The following is a 26033-nucleotide window of genomic DNA, read 5'->3' on the forward strand; positions in this document are numbered from 1 at the left end:
CGAAGACAAAGTGAAGACGTAGTATTCATTTCACTGTTCTTCTTTTATTCTTTCGAGTCATAGGACCTCCATACTATAAAGGGGGGTATAGGTTCTCGATGCTTAGATCCGCTGTGATGCTTAGCCATAACCTATGAAAGATGCGAGAGAAATATCTTTGTGCTTCGAGCAGTTACTTGCCAGCAAGAGACTGTGATCTTCTTCGCAGCAAGATATTTGCCTCGGACCGAGGAGTTAGCATTTCTTGCTCCGCAAGAAATGTTACCGTTGTGCTCAAATATGACCGTTGGAATCGTGTCATTCGGCCATTGGCTGAGCCCGATGTCTAATTTGGTCATTTCCCATCTGGGAAGGCTACGGCTATAAATAGCCACCCCGCTCCATCTTTGTCCGTTGGCTGCTCCGCTTGATATTTATGAGAAGATTGATTTGAGCAACCCCTCTCCGAGTGATTTGAGTTTAAGATCCACCAAGAGAAAAACTAAGAGCCCAAACTTAGACAGTGGTCTAGCATCATAGTAGTTCTGAGTGAGAGTTCTTGTACCTATTACTCTTGAGAGGTGTGCACTCTCTAGACGGATAGGTTTCAGCTTCGAGTGTTGAAGAGTTGTTGTCTTCACCGAGCCTGATCTTCAGCAACCAAGAGTGATTGTGGTTCGCGAAGGTCGACCGAAGGTTTGGAGATCGCCAACAAGGTTCTACCACGAGTGAAATCAATGTGAGTCTGATCAGCTCTGCGTTGAAGGAGAATAGGGTGAAGAGAGTTTATCTTCCGTGTTAAGTCACAACCCCTCCAACAAGACGTAGCCCTTTGGCAGAAGGGTGAACTGGTCTCCCAAATCTCTCTGTCGCCATCGAGCATCATTGGTTGTATCTATTCTATTGCATTTCCTTAAGCAGTTATTATTCGTGCTCTGTGCCGATAGATTACTTGATTATTTCGTTCTGTTGTCAACATCCTGTGTATCTGTGTTCATTCCTCTTTGTTATCATCACTTGTTTTCTTTCGTTACCATCTTGTACTTCGGATTTACTTGTGAAATTGTTCTGTAGTATTTGATTTAGTATCTCCCATGCTATGTCTCTTTGTGCTACATCTGTTTGCATGTTGCATTACTCTCATTGTAGTTAAACCTGTGATTTATCAAACTCGTACTGTTGTCAATGCTTTTATCAATGAATAGGCTTCTGACGAAGAAGATTGATTCCATTCATTTCCTTCAATACTCTATTCCGCTGCTATGATTGGTTTGGTTCAAAGCTTCAAAAGAAAATTTGAATCTCCCTTTCACCCCCTGGTCGATATACTCTCAGTCCTAACAATTGGTACCAAAGTAGGTTCTCCCTGTCTCTGTTTATTAAAGGTCTAACGTCCTTGGAGTTTTGAGTATGTCGTTTGCAGGTAGATCCTCGCACTCTGAAAGATTTCCTATCTTTGATGGAAATGACTATCTGTACTGGAAGAAACGAATGAGAGTCAGAATTCAAGCTATCAACTATGATCTATGGCAGATTGTGGAAGATGGCTACACCATTCAGCAACAAAACAATTTGACTTTCGATGATAAAGCAAATCTGCATATGGATGCTCAAGCAAAATATATCATCTGTGGTAGTCTTATCAAAAGACATTTTCTTTCGGTTCCACAGGCTCAACACAGCAAAGCAAATTTGGGATGCTCTCAACATTGCTCATGAAGAATTTGTTGCCCGATCAGATCCTCACACTCAAATTCTTCGTGCTATGTTCATTGGATTCAGAAGCCTGCATAAAGAAAGTGCCATGGAACTCACTGATCGATTGACAAACATTGTCGAAAGACTACATCAGCGAGGAGTAACTGATATCATCGATAAAGATTTAGTCAACAAGCTTCTGAGCGCACTTGACGAATCCTTCGATTATATCGTGTCTGAAATCAAGCAAAGACCTGACTATGAAGAGCTTCACTATGTTGAGCATGAAACTGCTGTCAATTCATGAAGAAAATATGGAACTTGTTGAGGATATAGACCTTAGAGTCACCCGCCAGGAGGGGCCGGGTTACTCATATGGTCGTTGCCAGAAGCCCGGCGCCAAGCCTGAAGACGGTGGGCCAAAGATGGGCTTAAGACCCGGATATGGCTTAAAGCCCGTAGTTACAATCATGGTAGAACTTGTAGTGTAAGGCAAGAATAGTTGAGAGTCCGAGCCGGACACTCTTATGAGCCGGCCGGGACTCTGAGAGCTGCTGGGCGTCAGCCTCCCTATATAAAGGGACGACCCGGCAGCGGTTTAGGGACAGAAACAAGATCTCGTCGAGAGCCAGGCATAGCAGTTAAGCTCCCTGGTCATCGAAACCCTAATCAATACCGCCTCAAACTGGACGTAGGCTTTACCCTCACCGTAAGGGGCCGAACCAGTATAAACCCTCGTGTTCCTTGTCCCACTTAACCCCTTCAAGCTTCCTAGTTGCGATGGCTCCACGACTAAGTCCTAGCTCGAGGACATCTGCCGTGACAATTCCACGATAGTTGGCGCCCACCGTGGGGCCAGCGCACGGTGGATTTGAGTTCTTGAAGGGCAGCTTCGAAGGGCTCAAGGGATACGCTGTGGGCCGGATGACCAAGAGTCGTCGCGGCAAGCTCTACATCGACGATGCAAACCGGGGCCCCGACGCCGGCTCAATTGAGTACGGGTACCGGGTCCCCTTCGGCGGAATTCATGTTTTCATTGGCAAGATTGGTGAGCCGGGCCCTGAGCCAGATCTCTGCGCCGATCTCATCGAGACGGCTCAGCGTGCACGACCCGCCCGGGCCCGGCCTGCCGTAAGGCATGCTTTTGTGGGATGTATCCATGGAGGGCTCTCTGATCAATCTGGATCTGGTGATGAGACGGCCGCCGGCTCTGACGGCGAGTCATTCACCGATGAGTCAAACTCGTTGTATCAACTTCAAGATGGCAGGCTCATGGGTTGTTCCGATGGTGACAGTATTCCGGACCTGTTTGAGCCGCCAAGCTGGGTTGGAATCTTCATGGCCGGTGCGCAGCCTGTTCAGAACCTTGCTGCTGGAGCGGGAAACCCGGTGCCTTCGCCGGCTCAGGTGCTAATGGATCTCACGGACAAGATGACGGCCTTGTTAACCGCCACGGTTGACCCGACGGATCAAGCTCAGCATGATGCGGAGGTGGCACAGTTAAAATTGGATCTAGTGAAGGCTAAGGAGGATCTGGCAGCAGAAGGGATCAGGATGGTCGCAGAGCGGGCGGCTCTCGATGCCCAAACCCAGTTGATTCAAGCGCAATCCTTCCGGCTCACGATGGATCAAAACGCGTCCAATGAGGTCCTGAGAAGGAGGCATCAAAAGGCCCAATCTCGACTCCCTCCGGTTTACGATCCACGCAACCTCTTCAACACGCCAGGTGCAGGGTCTAGTAACCCGCCTGGGGTCATAGTGCCCGGGTCGGGGACCCCTATCCAGCCACAAGTAATGGGGCCTCCCCGGGTGCCCCCTGCCCCGCCTCAATACATACCAATACCACCGGGTCATTATAACAACCCGCTGGAGAACATGGTCGCTACGGTAGCATGGCTGGCGGCTCTTCCGGTCGACGGCGACTCTCCGACGGCTATTGAAACCCGCCGGGTCAGGGAACTCCTTCAGACAGCGCTGGCACAACAGGAGGCGTACTCCTACAGCCGGGACAGGATCCACTTGACCCCTCGTCCAGGCCGGAGCCCGAGTTACAGCAGACACATGGTCTCAGCGACCGGCTCAAGTAACGTCCGACGCCATGACCCGCCCCCTGGCCATGGCCCGGCTCATAATGGAGCCTTTCACGCAGCAGACCAAGACAGAGCGCGACAAGAGGCGGAGCAGGTGCCTCAGTTGACGGCTTACCAGACTCCCCCGGCTTATCCGACGACGTCCGTCGATGTGGGTATCCCTACCAGGACTGGGGGTGTCCCTTGCTTAGTGCCAGCTATCCGCAATGAACGTCTACCCAAGGACTTCAAAGGCCCTAGGAAGGTGCCCAATTACACGGCTGACTTACAACCCGCAGCCTAGATCGAGAGTTACGAGATGGCCATGGAACTACTGGAGGTCAGTGAGGCGGCAATGGCCAAGTACTTCACCATGATGTTGGATGGGACTGCCCGCACTTGGTTGAAAGGGCTACCACCGAATTCCATCGGGTCTTGGGCTGAGCTGAAAGCCCGGTTCATCCAAAACTTTAAGGATACCTGCAGGCAGTCTATGTCAATTGTGGATTTGACTAACTGTAAGCAGCAGGAGGGTGAATCTACGACGCATTGGGTTCGCCGGCTCTGCAGTCTTAATGTTGGAACAGAATTGTTGTTTCGTGCCCCTGAAGATGAAACTCGGGCGGCTTAAGCGCGACTGCAATGATATGGGTACACTAATGGCGGCTCTTGTCAAGTACGCCGATTCTGATGGTACCAAGGATCCCCCTTCAGATGATGAAAGGGCAGGGAAGGGAAAGAAGAATGGCAATGGCAAGGGTCCTCAGCATAACCCGGGGAACCAAGGAGGAGGCAAGCGCAAGGCCGATGGCAGCCTAGAGTTTGTAGCCAACGCCAGCTCACAAGGTAATAACCAGCGACGCAAGGGGAGGCCCCCTCCCCGAGGCGGCGGGTCAGGCCCGACGCTGGAGCAACTGTTGAATGAGCCTTATCCAAGGCATGGCTCTAGAGAGAAGCCAGCGACTCATCTATGGAAGGATTGTGCAATCATGAAGGCCTTTAAAAATTACAATGGCCCGGGCGGCGGCTCAGGCGCCGGCGGTTTGCATGGCCCGGGCGGCGGCTCGAATTCTGGTCCTCCGAGCGGTCAAGGGGGCTTTAACCAGCAGTCTAGCCAGGGTCATCAACAGCAGCAGGGGGGTTATCAGACCAATCCAAAGCAGCTTAGCGGTGGACAGTATCATGTGTTTACCACTAGTTTGTGCAAGCGAGATCAGAAGCTTCACAAGAGGGCTGTGAATGCTGTTGAGCCGGCGGTTCCACACTACTTGCGGTGGTCTGAACAACCTATAGTGTGGAGCAGGGAGGATCACCCTCCACGGGTGGATAATCCGGGTCACTTGGCCCTGGTGGTGGCTCCTCAGGTGGGAAGATATAAGTTCACTAAGGTGCTCATGGATGGAGGCAGCAGCATCAACATCCTCTATTATGAGACATTCCGTCGTATGGGGTTGATTGATAAAAACCTCAGCTAGTCCAACACTATTTTCCACGGTGTGGTACCTGGTAAGTCGGCTTATCCAGTCGGCAAGATTGAATTGGAAGTGGCCTTTGGACATGAGAACAACTACAGGGTGGAGAAATTGACCTTTGAGGTGGTCAAGATAAGAAGCCCATACCATGCTATATTTGGACGGCCGGCTTACGCCAAGTTCATGGCACGGCCGTGTTATGTGTACTTACAGCTCAAGATGCCGGGTCACAATGGGACCATTACGGTTCACGGCAGCCGGAAAGTGGCTCTAGAGTGTGAGGAAGGCGATGCGGCTTATGCAGAATCTGTTTGTGCAACAGAGGAGTTGAAGTTTTACAAAGATAATGTTGACCCAACAGATACGACCTCTCTGAAAAAGCCAACTACGGAGAATGAGCCGACGATGAAATTTAAGTCGGCTGATGAAACTAAGCTTGTTGATTTTGTTCCAGAAGATTCATCTCAGCAGTTTAGTATTAGTGCCAATCTGGATCCGAAATAGGAAAGCGCGCTCATCGAGTTCATCCGTGAGAATAGGGACATATTTGCATGGAAACCTTCTGACATGCCAGGTGTACCTAGAGAACTCGCTGAGCACACTCTCAATGTTGATCCGAAATTTAAGCCGATCAGGCAGTTCCTTCGGCGGTTTAATGAAGAGAGGCGGAAAGCTATTGGTGAGGAGGTGGCTCGGCTCTTGGCGGCCGGGCTTATTGTTGAAGTCTTTCTCCCATAGTGGTTAGCTAACCCGGTGCTCATACTCAAGAAGAACGGCACTTGGCGGATGTGTGTGGACTACACGGACTTGAACATAGCGTGTCCGGCTGATCCTTTCGCCCTTCCCCGTATTGATCAAATTATTGATGCTACGGCTGGTTGTGCGCGTTTAAGTTTCCTGGACGCTTACTCCGGATATCATCAGATTAAAATGGCGGTTAAGGACCAGGAGAAGACGGCGTTCATCACTCCCTTTGGAGCCTTCTGCTATGTGTCCATGCCTTTTGGACTCAAGTGTGCACAGGCGACTTATCAGCGTTGTGTACAGAACTGTCTTCATAAACAGATTGGGCGCAATGTTCATGCTTATGTGGACGATATTGTGGTTAAGTCCATAAACGAGGAAACCCTGATAGATGATTTGAGAGAAACCTTTGATAATCTCCGGGTCTACAAGATGATGCTTAACCCGGCCAAGTGCGTCTTTGGTGTCCCTGCAGGCAAACTCTTGGGTTTCTTAGTTTCTGACAGAGGGATTGAGGCTAACCCGGAGAAGATCAAGGCCATCACCTCCCTGGCTAAGCCGGCATGTATAACTGACGTTCAGCGTTTGGCGGGTCGCATCGCTGCTTTAAGCCGGTTTATAAGCCGTTTGGGTGAGAAGGCCATGCCCTTATATCAGTTGATGAAGAAAACTGATAACTTTGTCTGGAATGATGCAGCTAATACCGCCTTTGAGGAGTTGAAGAAGCAGCTGGCAGAGCCCCCCAGTCCTTGCTGCTCCGGTTGATAAGGAGCCCTTATTATTATATGTAGCGGCGAACACACGAGCCGTTAGTGTGGCTATTGTGGTGGAGCGCAAGGAGGAGGGTAATGAGCATCCGGTTCAGTGGCCGGTTTATTATGTCAGCGAAGTTCTCATCGAGTCCAAACAGCGGTATCCGCATTGGCAGAAGCTTGTTTGTGGTGTGTTCATGGCGAGCCGGAAACTTAAGCATTATTTCCAGGGACATCCCATCACTGTGGTCAGTTCTGCCCCTCTTGGTGACATCATTCAAAACAGAGAGGCTACAGGGAGAGTGGCTAAGTGGGCTATAGAGCTGGGACCTCACGGTCTCAAATATGTGCCACGCACTGCTATTAAATCTCAGGCCTTGGTGGATTTCATCAATGATTGGACAGAGTCACAAGTGCCCGAGCAAAAGCCGGATAACACATATTGGACTATTCACTTCGATGGGTCCAGGCAGTTGGAGGGCTCGGGGGCTGGAGTTGTATTGGCTTCCCCTAAAGGTGACAAGTTCCATTATGTGTTACGGTTGATGTTTCCTTGCACTAACAATGCGGCTGAGTACGAGGCCTTGCTCCACGGTCTTCGGATGGCTAAGGAGATGAGCTTGAGCCGGGTAAGGTGTTTCGGTGACTCAGACTTGGTGGCTCAACAAGTATCAGGCAAGTGGGACTCTAAGGACCCTCTCATGGCGTCTTATCGCTGCGAAGTCGATGCCATTGCTGGGCACTTTCAGGGCTACCAAGTGGAGCACATTGATCGCAGGAAGAACGAGGCGGCTGATGCTCTAAGCCGGCTAGGCTCTCAGCAAAAGCCGGTGCCACCTAATACTTTCCTGGATGTCCTGTATAATCCTTCTGTTAAGCTGCCTACAGAGGAAGACTTGGCTGTCCCAGACCCGGAGGCGCGACTGGTGGCGGCTCTCCACATCATACCGGACTGGACAATGCCCTATTTGGCTTACATGACCCGGGGTGAGTTGCCTGAGGATGAAACTTTGGCCAGACAAATAACCCGGCGGGCTAAGTCAATGATTGTTATCAATGGCAAGTTGCATCATCGCAGTGTTACAGGAGCGTTTCAGCATTGTGTCTCCCCTGAGGAAGGTCAAGAGATCTTGCGTGAGATCCATGAAGGGGATTGTGGCCATCACGCCGGTTCAAAGTCTCTTGTGGCCAAGGCTTTTCGCCATGGTTTTTATTGGCTGACGGCTCATGCTGATGCGGAGGACTTGGTCAGTAAATGTGATGGTTGCCAGAGGTTCTCACGACGGGCTCACGTGCCGGCTCAGGAGCTGAGGATGATCCCAATCACTTGGCCCTTTGCGGTCTGGGGGCTTGATATGGTTGGGCCTTTTAAAAGGTCCAAAGATAAGAAGACCCACCTCTTGGTGGCAGTTAACAAATTCACAAAGTGGGTGGAAGCTGAGCCAGTTAGCAAGTGCGATGCAGCCACGGCGGTTCAATTTATGAAAAAGGTGATTTTCCGCTTTGGCTTTCCGCACAGCATTATAACTGACAATGGCACCAATCTCTCCAAAGGCGCCATGGAAGAGTTTTGTCAACGAGAGCATATCCGACTTGATGTTTCCTCAGTGGCTCATCCTCAATCCAATGGTCAAGCTGAGAGAGCTAATCAGGAGATTCTGAAGGGCATCAAGCCCCGGCTTTTGGTCCCTTTGCAACGGACGCCGGGTTGTTGGGTGGAGGAGTTGCCCTCCGTGTTATGGAGCATCAACACTACTCCTAACAGGTCTACAGGCTTCACGCCTTTCTTCATGGTTTATGGGGCAGAGGCCGTCCTCCCCAGTGACATCCGTCATGACTCACCTCGAGTGGCGGCTTATGTTGAGGCGGATAATGAGCAGGCGCGCCAAGATGCTCTTGACTTGTTGGACGAACAGCGTGATGTGGCAGCAGCCGTTCAGCGATTTACCAACAAGACCTGCGCCGTTATCATAGCCGCCGGGTTAAATCCCGGGTCTTCCAGGAAGGCGATCTCGTGCTCCGGCTCATCCAGGATCAAACAGATGCGCACAAGCTCTCCCCGCCTTGGGAAGGACCCTTTGTGGTCAGCAAGAACTTGCACAACGGGTCATATTACCTCATTGACATTCGGGAGCACAAAGATTCATGTAAGTCGGAAGAAGAGACCCGTCGGCCGTGGAACATAGCTCAGCTTCGGCCTTACTACACTTGAGCCACCGGCTCTCATAATGTACATATCTCTCTCAGCCATGTATATATTATGATAAGCAATAAAGCAGGACCTCTGTCCTTTTTCTCCTCCAAATGTGCATGTGTTTATTTTCTTTGCAAGATTAACATGATAACTTGAAGGAGGATCCGGCTTATGATCGTATTCGAATCTAGCCGCAGGTAATAAGGTCACTTGGGGGCTTCCTGTTCAAACATGGGTCGTATTCGAACCAAAGAGAACATAGCTGTCGATACCCATTTGATTGGCAAAGTGCCGAGCTCGTTGGGAGTTTTTCTTTGATCATATGTGAATCATAGTTTAACCCCTTTGAGAACCGACGTGGATCGTATTCGAATCAGCGTCGTTAAACAATTCTTAAAATCACTTGGGGGCTTCCTGTTCAAACATGGGTCGTATTCGAACCAAAGAGAACATAGCTATCGGTACCCTCTTGATTGGCATCACCACACCCACTGGGGGCTATATGATCGTATCCGAATCTTAGCTTAACCCCTTTGGGCCGGGTCTCTGGTCGTATTCGAACCGGAAGCCCCTAAGTTCTTCTGCTTCATTATAGGGTTCTTCTGATCATTTCAAAGTGTGTACGGCCGGGTCTCACTTGGCCGGTTTGAACTTTGATTTCCAAGGTTAGTTGGACACAATGGGTGTTATTAAGACAGGTACACCGGACTTGAGGTACCAACCTTACCACCCGGGTTATCTAAACCAGAAGTATGCTTGCAGGCCGCTACGTATGTTATTACAGCTGCAGTAAGGATATCATTGGAGACCAGTCCTTTTTGATTCATATTCCGGGTTATATATCTAAAACTTATGATTCTCAGGGCGGTCAGCCTCCTCGAGGCTTGTGATTTGTCTTTCTCTGCAGGATAGTTACAGGCAACTATTTTGAGAGTAAGGAAAACAAATGATCAATTATGACCCGGAGAAACATAAAGGAGACAATTTCAACAGACTTCAGAATTCAAGGCGTGCACGATGGCACGACAAAGATAAAGTATTGATCCTACTCTATTACAAGACTCGTTGAGTCCAAAAGGGTGAGGCATTGTTTGGTAAACCGCCAGCCGAGTTACGACGCTTGCTGAGTTGAAGTCTCCGGCTCGTTCCTATCTCCTCCTCCGGCTGATCCCAAGACCTGGAAAGTTGATGACTTCCAGTCGATGCCGCTGAGAGCTTCAAATTGGGCTTCCTCGTCAATTAACCCCGCTGGGTCAATTTCCGGGGCGAAGGTGTGCTGACGAGCCGGCGGGATCAAGTTGAGGGCTTCATAGCGTGGAGTAGGGATCCTCTGATTTTCTGCATCGTAACCCGGCTGATACTTAGTCAGATCTGTATCATTGCCAATCAGAGTGGCCACCGGGCGTACGGCCTTCACGCAAGCTGCGAAGTCCTTCTGATCGAAAGCGGAGCCGTCTTCAGGCTTGGATAGCCAAGGGCGATGTCCGCCGGGTCTAACTCCGGCAGGAACGCCTTGGCCCGGCTCAGCGCGGCGATTGCTCCGGCTCTTGCAGAGGCCCGTCGCAGCTCTTGGATCTGTTGAGGCAGTACAGCGAGCCGGCGAAGGACTTCTGCCAGGTGAGTCGGCACCTCGTTGGATAGGGCCACCATAGCTAAGGCACGCTGTGATCCGGTGTAGAGCTGCTCCACCAGGGTATACACGGCCTTCAGCTTGGTTACCACGCTCTGGTTGAGGTTGGCACTTCTGGGACCTGTTTAACAGAATCAGATAAGCCGCCGACAAGGATGAATTATGAGATATAAAAATTCTAAACTTGATGAAAGCCGGTGCGGCGACTTACCGAAGATGGCGGCCACCATCTGGGACACCTGGCGCTTTAGGCCGGAGAGCTCGGCGGTCTTCTCGGAGAGAGTCTTCTCCGCCTGTTCAGCCCGGTTCACCAATGCGGCCTTTTCTTCGGCCCACGCCTTCCGCTCGGCGTCAAACTCTGTTTTCAGCTTCTCTTGCGCGGCGATGCTGGATACAAACTTGGCATTTGCCTTCCGGGTCTCCATCTCTTGCATCTTCAGCCGGTTCTTGAGATCGGCAAGGTCAGCCTCAAGCTTCTTGCCAGCAGCCTGTATAGATTTCCGGGTTATGGCATGAACAGTTACTATGCAAATGTAAAGTCCCAAGCGCTTTCCAAGCAAAGACACTTGGCACTTGGGGGCTAATGCATATTGAACGTATCTATCTACAAACTGCCGGCTCAATTGAGTAAGCCGGAACCTAAGTCTACAACATATTCAATCATAAGTCGTCGACTTGGGGGATAGCATGGTAAAGGTAACTATGCAGTAAGTAAGAGGACAGCAGAATGATACCTCAGATTTCTGCTGGATCTGGTTCACCATGGCAACCTCTGCGTCCCGGCTCTTGTGCACTTGGCTGATGTAGCCAGAGACGAGCTCTCCAATGCTCAGGTTGGCGTAGTCGGAGAGGTCCAGGTTCACCCGGTGGGGATGCAGCAACTCCCCCTTAGCGGAGCACTTGGCCAGCACGGTAGGTCTCCCCGGCTCAACGAACTCCGTCCATGTGATTACCACGTCCGGGTCGTCTGCTGGTGGAGCCGAGCTGGAGGCCTCCGGGTTAACAGAAGCGTCTGTAGTTGCTTTGGTGGTTGGGGCAACGGCCTCAGGTGCAGAGGTAGCTGGCGGCTCTTGAGCGGCTGCCTCTGGCTCAGGCAAGTCCGGCTCATCGACCGGCTTGGACTTCTTCGCCCTCTTGGTGATCTTGGCCTGGGCACTGAAAGGACAAAAAGATTAAACACAATAGGGTAAGTGAAGGCAAAGGTACAACGTGAGATGGTTATCATTACCCGGGCACGGTCTTGAAAGCCGGCAGACTTGACTGCATAGAGTCGCCGGAAGAGGGGGAGGTCTCCTGATAATTTGAGTCAGAAGAATTGAGTGGCTGACGTATAACACCCGCCAACGGATGAAAAGGGTACAAGTGGGAAATAACCTCAGTTCGGCGCTTCCTTGATGCGTCAGGTAACCCGGAGGAGAGGTCGGTGTCCTTGTTGGTCCGGGTGTGACGCCGGCTCTCATGAACCTGTCGCTTCAAAATAAATTGAGGATCTTGATAAGCTAAAGGATGTGAAAAGCTTACTTTCCGGGTTACCCTTCGGACTTTCAGCCTTGGCAAGGGCTCCGAGTCAGAGGAAAGTGACATTACCTCTTCAACCATCGGGTTACTGGCTCCGGTGTCATCCTGTTGATGAACAAGTGTTGGTAAGGCGGACAGAGATAAACAATAAAACATAACAAAGAGCTTACAGGTTCAGGGGTTACCTCTGACTCGGAGCTGTCGCTTAGTTGCATCAGCTCCGAAGCGGTTGGCCTACTTCCCTTCTTACGGGGAGTAGCTTTTTTGGCGGCTTTCTTCACCTTTCTGGCCTTCTTGGCCGCCTCATATTTGACCCGCCAGAACTTGTCGTCAGCCTGAAAATTACAATGATGATTTCTTCAAACGATTCAGATGAAAGTTATATACAGAAGAAGATAGGATGATCAGATTGGCGGTTTACCGCTGGGGCTGGGTTGGTCTTGCAGAAGGGAGCTAACCCGGTCCTTCCGCAGTCTGCCAGGCTCTCGTTTAAAAGAGCCTTGGTCATCTCCTATGCAACGTCTTCAGGAAGGTCATTGCGGCTGTGTCTCTGAGGGTCGTCCTTTTGGCCCGTGTACTCACACATTAAGCCGGGGCGGCGGCTCAATGGGATCACCCGCCACGAGGTCCAGACCCGGACCAGATCAATTCCATTCAGACCATTGCCCAGGAGAGCCTTGATTTGTTGATAGTGGGGAGCAGAGGCTGGCGCTCCGCCGGAGTCAGTTTGTCTGACAGTGGGTGTGTTGACTCCAGACGCGATGGGCGAAAGCCGGGCAGCGGACTTTCATCAGCCGGTGATGTGTCTTGGCAATAGAACCAAGTCATGTTCCAGTCCTTTGGGTGGCTCGGCGGCTCGGCATAAGGGAAAAGACAGTCTCTTCGCCGCTGAATGGAGATGCCGCCTAGCTCTAGACTTGGCCCATTGGCGCACTCATTCTGACGGTTCAAGTAAAAAAGCTCTCTGAAGAGCAGCAGACTAGGTTCTTCTCCAAGGTAAACCTCGCTGAACACTTGGAAGTTGCAGATATTGGACACTGAGTTGGGTCCTATGTCCTGAGGCCGCAGATCGAAGAAGTTCAGAACGTCTCTGAAAAACTTTGAAACCGGGCGGTGCGAAGCCCCGGCTCATATGATCCGCAAAAATCACTACCTCCCCGTCCTTTGGCTGTGGTCTCTCTTCTGACGGGTCAGGGGCACGGTAGGACATGATGTCCTTCTTGGGAAGATATCCAGACTTGACAAAATCTGCTAGGGTCTCACTGGTGACATTGGACCTCATCCAGTTGCAAGTAATGGAGGCTTTGGGAGCTTTGGGAGGCATGGTGAAAGTCGGCAGTCTATGATAAAAGGAAAAACGTCCGGGTTAATTATGAGCCGGAAGAAATCTACAGTTCAATGTCAAGGTGGCGGCTTATGAAGGGGACTAATGGTATACATTTAAGTGCATCGGGCTATTTAAGCCGCCGAGGGATTGAGAGTAATTTGATTGTCTACAGGCCTTATCACAGCTAAGCCGGAAAATTCTATGGCACGTGGTCTCCTTTAAGTCGGAAGGTTCTACGGCGCGTGTTTTCTTTAAGCCGGAAATGTAAACCGCCATGACTCACCAAGGGCAGTCTTTTTTACTAAGTATGGTGAAAACAGGTTTCACACATTGCAGTAAATATTTTGGATCAAAATGGTCGGTCCAAAGGAAATTTTCTAGACCTAAAATACAGACGCAGGGGAGTTCTTGAGCTCGAATGAGGTCTTTATGCAGTGAAAAGAAGTCTACTTGTGTTTGAAATGGGTGCTAAAACATCTACCGCAGTGGTTCCATACGGGCTAAGATCAAAAAGGAGCAGTAAAAAAGAAGACTACCGGAGCTTGTGGGCGACGACGGCGAACACGAAGAACGCGGACGAACCCTACGGCAGATCTATTCTACAGGACAAGCAGGACTTACAGGGGCTGGAGAGTCGCGGAGGTCGTCGCGTTTCTCTGGTCAAATCAGGGTGATGCAGCGGCCTGAGCTGGTGACGACGAGAAGACCCGCGGCGGCGACGGCGGCGGAGCTCGAGGGGCACGGGACAGTGAGAGGAAGGAGACGACAGAGGAAGGAGAGTGAGAAAGGCCCGTCGAGCCGGCCTATTTATAAGGGCAAGCTCATAAGTGGGCGCGAGAATCAAGGAGACCATGGCGTGGTTATCTCCCCACGAAACGCCTTGATTTTCGGGATGACAGTAAAGATAAGATCCATAGCGGATCTGGCGGAGTAAAAAACAGACTTAATGGAAGATGACGTCACGGCGGATTACCCGGAGTCCAGAGAATGACGTCACGCTGGGTTATGGCCTTCACACAAATGGTAAGCCGGAGGTTTTTTCTATCGAAAGAATTGAAGATTGACATGAGCCGGCTCAAATCAATCTGGGGCCTAATGTTGAGGATATAGACCTTAGAGTCACCCGCCAGGAGGGGCCGGGTTACTCATATGGTCGTTGCCAGAAGCCCGGCGCCAAGCCTGAAGACGGTGGGCCAAAGATGGGCTTAAGACCCAGATATGGCTTAAAGCCCGTAGTTACAATCATGGTAGAACTTGTAGTGTAAGGCAAGAATAGTTGAGAGTCCGAGCCGGACACTCTTATGAGCCGGCCGGGACTCTGAGAGCTGCTGGGCGTCAGCCTCCCTATATAAAGGGACGACCCGACAGCGGTTTAGGGACAGAAACAAGATCTCGTCGAGAGCCAGGCATAGCAGTTAAGCTCCCTGGTCATCGAAACCCTAATCAATACCACCTCAAACTGGACGTAGGCTTTACCCTCACCGTAAGGGGCCGAACCAGTATAAACCCTCGTGTTCCTTGTCCCACTTAACCCCTTCAAGCTTCCTAGTTGCGATGGCTCCACAACTAAGTCCTAGCTCGAGGACATCTGCCGTGACAATTCCACGACAGAACTGGAAAATGCCAATCAAGAATCTTCTTCGGAAAGTGAAGGAGAAATTCTCTCACACTATGGCAGTTTTCAAGAAGAAGAAGAAGATGTCGAGAATCAACACACCATCACCAGAGAACTTGAAATGCTCACATAAAGGCTAAGTGATCTAAAAAGACACAATCTTTGTCTCATAAATGATGACGGGTTTCACGCGCCAGAATCATCAAGAAGATGATTGCCTCTGAATGAAGTGCTTCAAGTGCAAGTTATACGGCCATGTCATCTCTGATTTGCCCTGGTTGGGAAGAAAAACCTAGCAGCAGATGGAAATACCTTCACTGTAGTGGTTTTACTCGAATGGATCGTCATACTAAGCTCTCGAAGGAAATTGCATCTCCTTCATCTTCTTCGACGAGACTAGTCACTGATGTGAAAGCCAGAGCTATCATTGAATCAAATATGAAGAGGATGTCACAACCAAACAGAGCGTGTGCTGATCTGACAGTGGACTCTGAAGAAGAAGCTACTAACACTGAATCAGATGATGAAGAATTCTACAAAAGGATTGGGTGAAGCAATGTGCATATGTTGCCATCGAATCATCAAAGTATACCAGTGAATCAGATACTGATGTTGATGCTTCAAGTAATGATGATTCAAGCAATGATGAACCAATTTCCTTTTGTCTCATGGCAAAGTCATCAAAATATCAGGTATCTGCTAAACACCAAAGGTCTATGAACGAATATTCACCTGAATATATATCCTATGCCAAACTAGTCAAGATAGCTAAATCCCAACAAGATGAACTTGAAATGCTTGAAAGAAATCTTAGGAAAACTGAAGGATTATTGGTCGAAGAGATGAAGATGAACCAAAAGTTGATTGAAGAGCAAGATGCTTTTTCATCGACAATTATGATCTCAGCATTCGATATGACTCACTCACAGTTGACTACGAGGGTTTATCAAATGAACTCCTTATCAGGAATCAAGAACTCGTGTCACTGAAAGAGTCTCATAGCGAGCTGGTTTTAGAGAAAGCTTCTCTCTTCACCGAGCAATCTGTTCGAAATCCTGATGGTTTTGTACCACCTTGCTTAAAATTCCTAGAACGTAGCAATGTTGAATCTCATGCTGAAACATCTAATGCTGCCAAGAATATTGCTGCTACTGAAGTTGGCACTACTACTGACCCCTCTTCCGAGGATCTTGCTGTTATCGCTGAACAAAATTGTAGGTTAAAGGGCTTGCTTGAGACTGGAATGCTAAGGAGCCTAAAAGGGCATCAAATCTTATGTGATGTGCTCAAGAAGTCCATACTGCAAAAAAATCCTTAGAAGGAAGGAATAGGTTTCGAAAATAAACTTAATGTGGATGGATCCTATTGGACTCCCAAACAATATCCTCGTACGACTTGGATTCGTGCAAAGAGTAAAACCCTCGAACCTGAAGCTCTAACTGGTTATCTTTCGCCCATTCTTGTTGATATTGATGAATCAAATGACTCAAATTACAAACTCTTCAAACAACAGAATGGTAAGGTTTTCGCTCGATATGTTGGAACTAACTGCAGGTCAGGTTCACCCAAGAAGCAAATTTGGGTAAAGAAGTGCACTATTGAAGATCTATCAGTTACTGCTAACCTAACTATGCAGGATAATTTTCAACAAGGAAATGGTTGTCACTCCAAATCTACTCGAGTATCATTCTCGAAGATTATCACCCTGAACTGTGTCAGAAGGAATACATGCGTACATTTTCAAATCATTATATTCATGTATCTGGAGACAACTTCAATGCCTATTCATATGATTATCATCATAGAGTGCAGGTGTCTCACAGGACTCACCGAAAGAATATCCCTAGCCAGGCAAAGCAATTGAGATCCTCACCTCCCACGCAAGTGTGGGTTGTGAAGAAGAACTAATCAATTCTTGCAAGAAATTCTCTCAGGGATATTGCATGTTTATCATAAGCCCTGAGATCAATCATTGTTAGTGCTTACTCTTTCTTGGTTTTCATTCGAAGTGTTTGTGTTTTTCCTTCGTTTGGTTTTGTGTTTCGAGTCAGTTTTGTTTTGGATTTTACATGGTTCTTCGTATCATAAACATGCAACTTGATCTGAAGAAGATTTCAATCCGATGTCCTTGATCACGAATGGAATCTGATTCGTAATTTCATCTGTTTTGGCGCTTGCGCTTCCTCAGACCTTTTGGTATCCAGTTCAGTTACCAAGATTTTCGCAGGAAACGACTGACATGTGCCCACGATCTCACGATTGTGATCCTGTCCGTTGAATGTGGAACATCCCATGTTTTTCGGCCGTAGATTTCGTAGTGGGTGGTTTCTCCCTCAAGCTATTTAACCCCCTTTCTAGGTCTCTTCTTCCTTAGTTCATTCTCTGTTCGGCCTCAAACCCCTCCTCTTGTTCTCCATCCGAGCCCGAGATCGAAGCAGCGTCGTCGTCAAGCCTCGCCGTGCAACTCCGGCGGAGCTCCGTCACCGTTGGTCGCGCTAATGCGGTAACTCATCTCTCCCGTGCTACCGTAGTCGATCTGTACTGCCAAGTTAGGGTGTACAGATCTAGAACTTTCCCTATCCCTTTCCTGTTCTAGGGAAGTTCATCGCGACGCCATTTATCTTGTGTTATTTTCTTGCGGTAGATCTTTAGGATCCACTAAGTCATGGCTAGTACGGTTTGTAGTAAGTTCCTCGTACAAGTCTTTTGGATCTAGGGTTCACTGTGTATACATCGAACGATTAGAGGAATGGTTTTGTTGGCTTAAGGCATATTGCAATTCACTCGACGATATCTTGCAAGTGTATGCCATGGATCCCATGCTTCTTGCGGAAACTTATCTGTTTTGAGTTAAAATACTTCCGTGCATGTTTGTCACTTCCTCCTGTGTTTTCCTTCGTATTTGCGTTTTTCTCAGGAGTGGTCATGGCAAATAGTTTGGATGAGCATTCTGGGTCCGAGGAAGAAATTCCACAACAGCCACGTGTTACTGACAAAGCAATGGTGGCTGAAAGAAAATCAGCGAAGCCACCAAAAGCACCGAAGAAAAAGATCGAATCAGAATCTGCTGAAGAAGATGATGATATTCCCTCAGCACACAGTCAGCCAGAGGATGAGCTTGTCACCGACTGCAAGACCCTATTTTCTGATGGAAATCCCAAGGGTGGTTGCGGTAGAGAGAGGAACACCGCGGCTGAGATGTCTGGTCCGGAAACTTACAAGACTCCACCTGGAGTAAAACTGCTCAAGAGAGAAACAACAGGATGCAAAAGATTCACCTCATTGGTTGAAGAAATGGTTCAACCATGAGAACGTCTGAAGAAAATACCAGATCATGTTTGCATTCACTCCTCCGTGGAATGATTGCATTGCAGAAGGCTGCCTTGGGCAGGATGATGAAAAATTAAGGCCAGCACTGCCTCCCAACGCTCATGCTAATTCCTTGAAAACCATAGCCGATTTTCGCGAAGAGATTGGAAAGAGGGAAAAGGCCAAGGCCAAGCGTGAGGCTCGCGAAGGAAAATCAATTGGAACAATGAAATGTTGAGTTGACTCAACAAGATGTGCAAGATAAGAAGGAAAGGGCATCTGCGTGAAAAGAAAAGAAGAAGAGGAAGTCCATTTCTCCTCAAGCTTCGAAGAAGAAGTCTGTTATCAGAAAATTAAGGAAGGTTGCGTCTGCTTCGTCCAGTGATTCTTCTAATGACAATGCTAGTGAAGAAATTCCCATGTATGATCAAAGATCTCTCCTTGATAAGCCATATCAAACTGCTTCTCCAGCAAAGATTTCGCCGCCAGTAAGATCTTCACCATGGCTTGCTCCCGTCCCTCCAGATAAACCTTCGGGTTCTGCCGCCCAAGGGGCGAAGAGAAAGTTGATGACCGATGAAAAAGCTGTTGCCCGCCAAGAAGGCGAAGACAATTATTCCTGCTCCCATAGAGGAATATGATTTTGACCTTATGTTTGACATCATTGAAGGTGCATCTTATGATGCAAATCCATCTGAGTTGAGCATTCTGGGTTTGCATGATGATGTTACCAAGATGGAAACAAAGCATTTCTCTGAGCTGACAAGTTCACCAAGTGGGTCAAAGCAGAACCAATCAGTAATTGCGACGCATCAATAGTCAAATTCCTGAAGAAGTTGATATTTCGCTTTGGATACCCACACAACATTATTACTGACATGTAATTTCCTTGCTATTCTAGGAAAGACTATGCAGCATTGTCAATAAGTTCTTGGTGTAACATATCTTGCCATAACTCCTTGATGTACTACTTGTACTTGATTCCTTGTTGTTACATATTAAGAAATCCTTGCTCTAGTCTTTGTCAAAATTGAAACTTGCTATCTTGCTTATTTGTTTGCCCGTGCCACCTCGAATGCGAATGATACAAACTGAGATACTATTTTTGATGAAAGTCTACTTCGACTAGCCCTATAAAAAGAGACAACTTCGGGGTAAGACAAAGGAGAACCAATAATTGTATTTGGTGAATTCCAAAGGAGCGACATCAAGATGATCTCAAATGAAGAAGCAACATGGAAGTCATTCATCTCATTGAAATAAGACCTTTGGTTTTTGGGTCATTTTAAGTCGTGGTCGTACATAAAACTTGATGCTAATATACTGAATCAAAACCGGCAGATCTCGGGTAGGGGGTCCCAAGCTGTGTGTCTTAGGATAGATGGTAACATGGACATGGGATTTTACCTAGCTTCGGGCTCTCTCGAAGAGATAATACCCTACATGCTGCTTTTGATTGTATTTGATGTGTATAATTATAGAGTTGATCTACCTCGAGACCATATCTTGTGGTCTAATCCTGAGGGTATGATGAATAACGTCATAATCCTCTATCGACTATCCTAGCCTCGGCTTATATAACATACCGGAGGCCTGGGATAACAAGAGTCCTAGTCGAATACGTAGGTGGAGAGGAATCCTTGTCTTGATCATCAACTCTTGTGGAATATCCCTTGTATGCGGCATGGGCTGTCCGAACTGGCCCATGAGTGATCCGCCATGGGGGTCCTCGGCCCGATCCAGCTGGTCGGGAGACGACGTGGTGAGTACCCCCTAGTCCAGGACACCGTCAAACAAAACACAGGAGCTGGGCAACCCAACTATTGACCGAAGACATAATCCGAAACTGATGCATATAAAGCAATATCCGAGAACATTTTGCCGCGGACTCCTCGGAGTACCTTGGCTTTTGGTGGGTTTGGCTCAAGTTGCGCCCCCCCCGTTGATGTTGCCGATGTTTAAAAAGTGTCCGACAATGTACAGCGGGATTTATGCTCGGACCCAACACCGAGGTGCAGGTCGACAAGAAAAATGCCAAACTATCGGTCGAAAAAGATTTCCCAAGCTGGATTGTTACGCAGGGTACCTCGGTCAAGAGGATGACCCGCCTCATAAAAGAAAAATAGACAAATAGATCAAAAGTGCCATAAGCTCGAAAAGCCAAAAAACTTATGTGAAAGCTTGACGTCCGAACTAAATCAAATCATTTGGTGCCAATCGGAAAATTTGGTCTTGAAATTAGTTTGTGCTTCTGTCGTGCTTTAACATGACACATCCGATCTCAAGACTTCGAATGGGTCAGCCTTCGACTTCAACCTCCTATCCCAAAGGCGAAGTGCTTCTGAGGCCAGTTTAGCGAACTAAACTTGAGCGGCTTTAGAGAGAAACCAGGCTATCCGGCTATTGACCACACACTCGAGTCGAGGAAGGAGTGATAGAAAAAGACTTTGCAACGAACAAGAAGAAAACACATTTACTACAAAACGGCTCATATAAATTTCAAGAGCCCCCAGTTAACATGGCTAAAGGAGTTTCTTTCAACAAACAACATATGTGAGCATGGTCGAACCAAACACAAGTTAAAAATTTAAAACTTTGAGCATGAAAGCGACTTAGCTGGTTAATGTGTTCGGCATTGATGACGCGGTCCGAGCTTGATGCGGGACAAGGTTCCATCCCCCAAGCTGGTCCCGAGGTGGCGGAGTGAAGAGCTTCGACACTCCGAAGTGGTGACATAGCATGGCCAATGCAGGCCGGCAGAGTGACGCCAATGTCCCCGGCATGGGTTTAATGAAGTGATGACGAAGCCTCCGGTCCAGCCGAGGTGACGTGGTATGTCGGTACACCGAGGTGACAACACTGCCCGACCCGGATCATTTACCTATGCACAGAAAATAGTGCAAACCGGAGATAGTAGTAATAAAAATAAATTAAAAGAAAAAAAATCATAGCATAATAAATAATTTATGCAAAGTGAGTAATAAAAGAAGTATGGCCCGTGTGCCGAACACTCGATGAGGTAGAGCTCTCTCAGCGATGCCGAAGTTCCCGAGGCAACTGAGCATGTCGGTATGGCAATTCGACCAACAAGGTGATCACGCAAGCGGATTTATGCCGATTGGGACGATGGCTTCGGCTTGCCAAAGTGACCACGTGACGTAGTCGAAGTCGATTACCTACACATGTAAAATAGTGCAGGCCAACAATAATAATATAAATATATAAAAATCCTCGCGTAATTAATTTACGCAAAATAATTTATTTAAAGATATGTGGCCTCGCGCCGAAGTCAATGTCGATGCAGGGCGTCAGCGTGATGCGGTAAAGGCGTGGCAAAGCCTGAATTCACAGGTCGGTCCGAGTTCCGGATGCGGCGTTCGCCGAAATGCGTACGGAAACTGACCGAACCACCACGCGACCATCGTTAATGCGGCCACCATTTGATAGACCTGTGTACAGATGATGGAACAAACCAGAGTAATAATTCCTTGGAAAAAAATAAACCCAAACAAGCAAAAATTACTAGAATTAATAGCACCTGGTTTATTTGTTGTAGCAATCCGAAGAAAGGTGACTCCCAAAATTGGGACTCAATCCGCACACCCATTGCCTGATGGGCGATGAAGTGACAGCATGGCAATGCTGGCAAAGGTTGGCTCGCCGAGGCAAAGCCCCTGGTCCAGCTAACGTGACGAAGTCGGTCGGATGGTGATGCTGAAGTCTCCGGAGTAGGTTGATGAAGAGACGGCGAAGCCCCCGGTCCATCCGAGGTGTCGAAGCCTCGATGTCAGCCGATGAGTCGAAGTAGGTCGGCGTGATGGACATCGTCTTGAAGAAGCAATAGTGCGGCCATGCCGATGCAGGTCGTAACTCGTGACGTGGTTAATGCCGGCTTGATGAAGTGGCCGTGCGGTGATGCCGGTGTGCCCGCTCCGTGTAATCCGTGGGGCGGCGATGTTGGCGATGATTTATCCTTCGTGATGCCGAACTCTTGTTCGGCTTGCCGACATGATGATCCGAAGAAGTTGAGCTCGGCTCAACAAAGCGACGACGTGTCTAGCGCAGGTCGGCAGCTATGGAGCAACGTTGTTGGGCTGGTTTGACACCGGCGCGATGGTCAAGATCATATTGGAAAAGACATTAAAATTAGTGGGATGTGTTTGAGAACAAAACACAATACCCCATACAAAACTTCCTTCAAAAAGGATGTCCGAAATCCCGTTCATAAAAAAGATGAACTCGGGTTGGATTCGTTCTCACGCAGAAAACATATCTGAAAAGTGATGCACTAATCCGAAGGTTCCCGGAGTTTGGACGGTCGGATCGAGCTGAAATTTTGAGTGGTGGTAGATATGGAAATTCCGCAGAAGATGAACGGTTGGATCTTCCAAATGACCTCTGAGCTAGGCTCTATAGACGATGCCCTAAACTCCTCCACATTCCCGTCTAGACTTGACAGGTCTCAAGTATATCATAGATCGCCGAAGATTCCTCCATCGGAACGCGATGAAATTTTACAGGGTTGTTGTAGACTCAAGTCCGCACAATTCTACCGAAGGAATCATCAAAGCGATGCTTGAGGAGGTGGTGGCAGAGGATGCAAGTTGTTGTCCGAAAAAACAGCACGGTCGCCCGAGGACAATGTTGACGTTGAGCCCCCGAGCTCCAAAGATGATTCCTCCATGATCATGATAGAGATCGGAGTTGATGTTGATGAAGGCCCTCATCCGAACATTATGATCGGAGGCAGGGCACAGTCCTCGGTCAAGACAAGATGACCAGCCAAGCCGGCGATGAAGATGCCGACATTGCAGTTGATCTGCAGGCGAGCCATTGGTCCTTTGTCGATCACACAGCTGAACTCTCAATGAAAACACTGTTGTCGGTGTCAAAACCGGCAGATCTCGGGTAGGGGTCCCAAGCTTTGTGTCTTAGGATAGATGGTAGCATGGACACGGGATTTTACCCAGCTTCGGGCTCTCTCGAAGAGATAATACCCTATATGCTGCTTTTGATTGTATTCGATGTGTATGATTATAGAGTCGATCTACCTCGAGATCATATGTTGTGCTCTAAACCTGAGGGTATGATGAATAATGTCATAATCCTCTATCGACTAGCCTAGCCTCAGCTTATATAACATACCAGAGGCCTAGGATAACAAGAGTCCTAGTCGAATACGTAGGTGGAGAGGAATCCTTGTCTTGATCATCAAGTCTTGTGGAATATCCCTTCTAAGCGGCATGGGCTGTCCGAACTGGCCCATGAGTGATCCACCATGGGGGTCCTCGGCCCGATCCAGCTGGTCGGGAGACGACGCGGTGAGTACCCCCTAGTCCAGGACACCGTCAGACAAAACACAAGCTGGGCATTGGTACGACTATACACAGTCGTATCGGTGCTCCTACCACATGGGAACGGCCATGGAAACGCCCAAATCTTCTCCATACAATCACCATTTTTGGCACCATCTCACTCGTTTGATAGTGGGAGTTTAAGAAATGCACTAAAGACCTCAAGACCACCTATCCCTTAGATATAAGGAGAGGAGAATGATCTATGGAGGAGAGATTAAGGATGTAGCCTCATACCATGATAAATGTGACTTCAACCATAAGATCGTTATAGATATTCATCTGTGACGTTGAAAGGATCGAAATTGTTGACTAGAGGGGGGGGTGAATAGGCAACTAACATTTTTAGCTTTTCTTTACCAAATTAAACTTAACATCAAAATAGGTTGTCTAGATATGCAACTAGGTGAGCAACCTATATGATGCAACAACAACAAGCACACAAGCAAGCAAGGAGGACAACACAATAAGCTTGCACAAGTAAAGTTAACAGATAACCAAGAGTGGAGCCAGTGGAGATGAGGATGTGTTACCGAAGTTCCTTTCCTTTGAGAGGAAGTATGTCTCCGTTGGAGCGGTGTGGAGGCACAATGCTCCCCAAGAAGCCACTAGGGCCACTGTATTCTCCTCACGCCCTCACACAATGCGAGATGCCGTGATTCCACTATTGGTGCCCTTGGAGGCAGTGACCGAACCTTTACAAACAAGGTTGGGACTATCTCAACAACTTAATTGGAGGCTCCCAACGACACCACGAAGCTTCACCACAATGGAATATGGCTCCTCGGTGACCTCAACCGTCTAGGGTGCTCAAACACCCAGGAGTAACAAGATCCGCAAGGGATTAGTGGGGGGAATCAAATTTCTCTTGGTGGAAGTGTAGATCGGGGCCTTTCAACCAATCCCTAGAAAATCAACAAGTTTGATTGGCTAGGGAGAGAGATCGGGTGACAATGGAGCTTTGAGCAACAATGGAGCTTGGGGAGGGAAGAGGTGGTCTTCTTGGGGAAGAAGACCCCCTTTATATAGTGGGGGAAATGATCCAACCGTTACCCCCTCACTCAGCCCGCGATACGCGGTACTACCGCACATGCTTGCGGTACTACCGCAAGGGGTTGCGGTACTACCGCTGGACGGTGTGGTACTACCGCTTGCGCGGTACTGACCAGACGAGGCCCTGTTGCGCATGGCAACGAGCGGTAGAACCGCCGGAGTGGTACTACTGCGCGCCCCTGCGGTACTACAGCAAGGCAGGGCTCTACCGGGCTGAAAAAGCACGGACTAAATAAATTACATCTGTGACTACTTCCGCTGAGTTTAGACTGTGCGAAAATCCGGCATGGTACTACCGCTCGCGGGAATCGGTACTACTGCGTAGGGGCGGAAGTAAAAAATTACTTCCGCGTCTACTTCCGCATGCGCCAGTGTCAGGGCTGGAGGCAGCGGTACTACCGCTCACCAGGAGCGGTACTACCGCTGGTCCCTGCTGTACTACCGCTCCCTTGAGCGGTACTACCGCAAGCCCCTGCGGTACTGCCGCTCCCTTGAGTGGTACTACCGCAAGCCAAAGATACTCTAGCATTTGGAAGCCTTCATTTCGCAGAGACAAGGATAAACGGATGGGGCTCCAATGAAGCGAATGAAAGGTGGTGCAAAGGAACAGATGTGTACGTGTTGATCCCATCCTAACCTTTCCAAAGCGGATCCCCTCTTAATAGTACGGCTTTCCTATGACTCAAATCCACCGAAAAGAAACGTAGAGAATCACCGTCTTCGATAGGCTCCGAGGGGCACGAAATCGTCTTGTGCCTAGACATGAGATATCCGAAATGCTCAATGCACACGATTAGTCCGCAAATGCACTGTCATCAATCACCAAAACTACATAGTTAGGGAGAAATATGCCCTTACAATCTCCCCCTTTTTGGTGGATTGATGACAATCTCCCCCTCTATAGATATGCTTTGGACTGCACAACACACATACTAGGATCAACACTCCCCCTATATTTTATAGACAAGGCAATCCTTGCAACAAACTAAGTGACACTAAGCATGGAGGCAAGGTATAGTAAGTGAGCATGAAGTAAAGGGCACAAGATAAAATATGCTCACAATCTACTAAACATATTAGACAATAAAGGATAAGCTTGAGCGCATATGTCTCACACCATATGATAGAATAAGTCTCCTGGTCTCACACGCATACAAACACAAACGAACAAACCAAAGCGACGAAGGTTCAACGAAACGAAAGCAAAGAGACACAAGACCCGCAAATCCTACACTCTCTCCCCCTTTGGCATCGAGACACCAAGAAGGCAGAGAGGGCACCTACGACACAGATGGTAGCTCCCACTGACGTGATCACCC

Source organism: Aegilops tauschii, chromosome 4, assembly GCF_002575655.3.
Source record: "Aegilops tauschii subsp. strangulata cultivar AL8/78 chromosome 4, Aet v6.0, whole genome shotgun sequence".
Taxonomy (NCBI): domain Eukaryota; kingdom Viridiplantae; phylum Streptophyta; class Magnoliopsida; order Poales; family Poaceae; genus Aegilops; species Aegilops tauschii.